Source organism: Gobio gobio, assembly GCF_949357685.1.
Source record: "Gobio gobio genome assembly, chromosome: 11".
Taxonomy (NCBI): domain Eukaryota; kingdom Metazoa; phylum Chordata; class Actinopteri; order Cypriniformes; family Gobionidae; genus Gobio; species Gobio gobio.
Genome location: NC_137104.1, coordinates 21,248,433 through 21,253,291, shown reverse-complemented (window position 1 = coordinate 21,253,291; position 4,859 = coordinate 21,248,433).

Genomic DNA, 4,859 nt, shown 5'->3' with positions numbered 1-4,859 from the left:
GTACACCATATAAACCACTGAAAACATAGTTATGTGTATTATATTGCATTTCTGTCAATAGATCCTCAGAAATTAAAGGTGCAGTGTGTAGTAATAATGTTCTAAAGATGAACAAAGGTCTTATGCGATTGGAACGACATGAGGGTGAATAATTAATGACATTTTTGTGCGAACTAACCCTTTAAGTTTTTCAAGAAGGTCTAAGAGTAGTATTCAGTTACAAGTCAATTCACCTTTCTTTATATAGCACTTTATACAATACAGCTTGTTTAAAAACATTCAACTCTGCTGTAAAGCAGCTCTTAAAAGACAATTGTAACTGTCATTATTCAGTGAAATCAGTTCAGCTATAAAGCAGCTCTGCAGAAAACAGTGATGTCATCATCCAGCTCAGTTCAGTTCTCATCCAATAAGTGTCAGTGCAGTCAAATCAGTAATATTGCTGAATATAAAGTGTCCCAAACTAAGCAAGCCAGAGGCGACAGTGGCAAGGAACCGAAACTCCATCAAGTGACAGAAATAGAGAGAAAAAAAAAAAAACTTGGGAGAAACCAGGATCAACCAGTTCTCTTCTGGCTGTACAGAAATCGTTTAAATTGTCGGAACGTTTGCAAATGATAAACTTTCATGACAATGCAGCTCTGGCCTGGAGCCGAGCCATCAGGAAGTCGTTATTGTCTAGGCCTGACTATTCATTTCTTTTGTACAGTTTTATTTACGTGGTATTGAAATTAATACTGAGTGCGCATAACATTGTTTCAGATTCATATTATTATGCATCATATATGGGTGTCATTCTGTTTAATTATTATACAGTATTGGAATTACATAAATGGTGAGTAACGGGTGACTGTTATTTTAGGGTGACCTATTGCTGTAATGCACAATGTTGACCCATTTGAGCTTCTTAAAATGTCACACGCATGATTCTTCCATGAAGATCAAATTTGGATAAAAATACTATTTGTTGTTGGTCCTTTTTAAAACAACTTGTATGCGACTGTTAGTTTGTATACAAGATATGTATGTGGCAAAATGTATTAATCTCAGTAATGGAATGGGTTAGTGGTGTGGCTGCCTAGCAACAGGTTTATTTTCTTTTGAAAGCCCAACTCTGCCGGCCCATTTGAACTGCCAATACACTTGACATTTCACGCGTTCTTCTTCTCATGACAAACTATATCCACCATGCCAGATCACTAAAATCCAAATATTTACATTTATGGATTTGGCAGACACTTTAATCCAAAGCGCCTTACATTGAATTCAAAGTATACATTTTATCACATTCTCTGGAAATCAAACCTATGACCTTGGTATTGCTAGCTATGCTCTACTGTTTTTCATTAGGCTATGTGTGACAGTTAAAATGTTAATATTTGAAAGTCATTTACATTAGTTAAAGATACTCAATATCACAGTTTTGTTTTCAAAAAAGTTGCAAAGATTCTCTAAATTCTACATACACATGTTATGTTATTGTTATTACATATTGGTCTCAGTAGATCTAGTCTGTGGAGTGGAGTGAATGAGTTTTCCCTTACAAAGGACTTCAGTTCAAGCTCCAAAAATGAGCAGCTAAGCCTTTTCCACTGCCTTTTTTCTGTCGTGGTGCCTTTTGTGGGAATAAAGATGTCTGAAGGTAGGGTTGGCAAATGGCAAGGACAGGCAGTGTGGAACTGACAGATACTAATAAATGAGCAGAAATGTGTTTTTGCCAGATGGAAATGTCACTCTAGCAACCACCTAAACATCTCAAAGAAACTGCTTTTACATTCATATTGGACGATTTCGTAAAGCCTTGGTTATCTGGAACTGAGACTCACAATGACAAGCAAAGGGATTTTGTATCCCACTGAGCAAGGATACAGACCATGGATGAAGTTCTGCAGCTAAATCTCAAATGCTGAGGGTGATAATAGCAGGCCTACAGCAGCTGATTCTCATTATTGACAGAATTTTTGTCTTTGCGGCCTCTAGTTTGTAAACCATGCAGTATGGTGACCGCTAAGACCAGACCATTAAGACCAAGTAACTGAAAATGTGAGCCTGAAACTGAAATCATAGATGTGGTCTACAAGTATGAACTTTGAATCCATGAAAAATATTCTCACCTCATCATGCAAATGAAACTGATGAGTGAGGACTTTTCCATGAGAGGGTCACTGCACTTCTATGTGTAATGGAGGCTGGCAATGCTCACTTTACGTCCTTGTATATAATGAGGAAAACAGGCATGTTTGTAATGGTGATACTTGATATAGTTCATTGTTTAACTTTATCTAACATAGACATTTGCTTTGCGACCAATGCTTGGTGACGTGTGCAACAAGCAGAAATCTTTATGTAGATGAAATACTCCAAGGCACTCGCATGGTAAAGTAAAACAGCCTTTAATGAACTGGGCTAAATCATTAAAACCAATTAAAAGTAGATCTGCGTGTTTTAGCAACAAAGCCTTCTTCAGGACACATATCAATAGCTCAAACAGGCATTCCTAAACTAGTAGTGATTAGTGGATCATCAAGGACAGCCGGTTGATATGTGGGTGTGGCTAATGCTGCGTCCCAATTCGGCTACTTATACTACGTCCTAAAAGTATGTACTCTTTTTGTGAAGAAAAAGTACATACTTTTGAGTGTGTAGCAGAAGAGTTTGCAAGCTTTGAGACATACTACTTCGTCATATTTAACGGAATCTGTTGCTTACGTGCAGCCCGTCACCGTTTACTGCCCTGTCAATCATCGTCACAGTTCAAATCCTCCACATTCAATTTAATTTCCTACCGTATCGGAGTGTAGTCGCACGTTGATCTGACCTTCGTGGGTCTTTAATGCAGAGACTCCTCTCATGTGTTTGCAAAGTTAATGGCCAAACATATCCTTACAAAAGTTCACAATGCTGCTGCAGGTTAAATATAATGTGGCTAACATTGAAGAAATATCTTTTCGTCAGGTTAAATACTGATAATTGATCAGTCAAACCCCTTTATCTAATGCTGCGTTCCAGGCAGGTTTTTGAGGCCGTAAATTACAACTTCAAACCACGACTCACGACTTTGTAGCATTCCAGGCAAAGTCACGCCAAACTGCCTGAGCGCAAGGAATTGTGTGGTAGTTAACTTAGATGTAAACAAAGCATGGCGGACCGTACGGGGTGTATGCTCATTTACAATCATTTCTATCACCAAAGGTGCTTACTCCTTGCTTATTTGAGGGAAACGGAGGAGAAAAACAGCGCAGACGGCAAGAAAAGCTGTTAAACCTTTTGTTTAACGTTATTTGTATATTTGTTTCATAAACACTGCATCCGTAGGGGCTGCCATTGTTGCTTCGCGGGCTATGTGACGTCAAAACTCATAACTGGGAGTACATCGATCTAGTACGAGTTCACGGGTGGGAAGTCACGGGTTTGGCTGCCGTTCCAGTCCACTTTCACGGGTAGAAGGTTGGAAAAACACGGGTTACGGGTTGCCTGGAACGCGACATAATCCTCTCTACTTAACCGTCAGACTCGCGTAACCGTCATGTTTGTAGTTTTTTAACAATTTTTATCCGCGTTTGTAGTTCTAATTGAATCCTCGTCCATCTCGCAATGGGTTGTGGGGAATATCAGCCGTTAGAGTGCGCATCGATCTGCACTTCGAATTATGACCGGAAATAGTTGACCATCTGGGAATCTTTAGAATACTCTTTTCAACATACTACGATTTGGGACATACTAATTCTTTTTTCGAATACTATTTAGTACGGATAGTATGCGAATTTGGACGCAGCGTAAGACTAGCCTCTTGGTACAATGCATAACACAACTAAAGTGCAATACACACAGAGAGAGAGAGAGAGAGAGAGAGAGAGAGAGAAGAGAGAGAGAGAGAGAGAGAGAGAGAGAGAGAGAGAGAGAGAGAGAGAGAGAGAGAGAGAGAGAGAGAGAGAGAGAGAGAGAGAGAGAGAGAGAGAGAGAGAGAGAGAGAGAGAGAGAGAGAAAGTAACATTCCACAAAGAGAGATAAAGTAAATTAAAATTCAATGAGAGAAAAAAAAATGAAAACAAACTTTTTACATGCATATCGCTGAATGGATATTAACATATACATAATCAACAGTACAAATTATTTCAAAAAGGGTAAGTAATCAATTTCTTCATTAACTCCAGTGGAGTCGCCCTGTCCAAAAAGTCTCTCATTGCAGAAGCTGTTTCGGTCTATTTCCACCTCTTATTGATCTTGGGATAGATTCAATTCCAATCACTTTAAGGGAACTCTCTCACAGACATGACCTCATTGTAATGCCTCGCCATAGGATACATGTTTCTCACAAGAATAGCATATTTGTGTTCAGCCACTCTTACTTTTATTTACTTATTTACTTTTATTACTTTTTGTGATGTGTCTTCTGGGAAAGGGTATCCAGTGTAATTATTTTTTTGTTAATTGCAATTCGCTGCATGTAGTCTATAGGTTAGAGTGTGAGTGTGGATATTTTTATGCGTTTAAGAGTAGCTGAACACAAATATGCTATTTGTGTGCAAAACATGTTGTATGCTATGGCGAGGCATTACAATGAGGTGGGTCATGTCAGTGAGAGTTCCATTAAAGTGATTGGCATTGAATCCAGAGATTGTTTTAGACTTAAAGGAACACGCCACTATTTTTGCACTACATAATATAATTGCGCCTGCTGCACCCATGGTACGGCAGCAAAGTTCCTTGATTATTACGCTGTAATGAGAGTATAGTTCCTAGCCGTATCGGCCTAGAAAATTGCAACTTTTCATTTTCCGTCTGTCTTAGTACACAATGTAACTACAGAAGAGTCTAGTTTAAATAGGGAAAATATCGAAGCTCTTTGGTCATTTTTG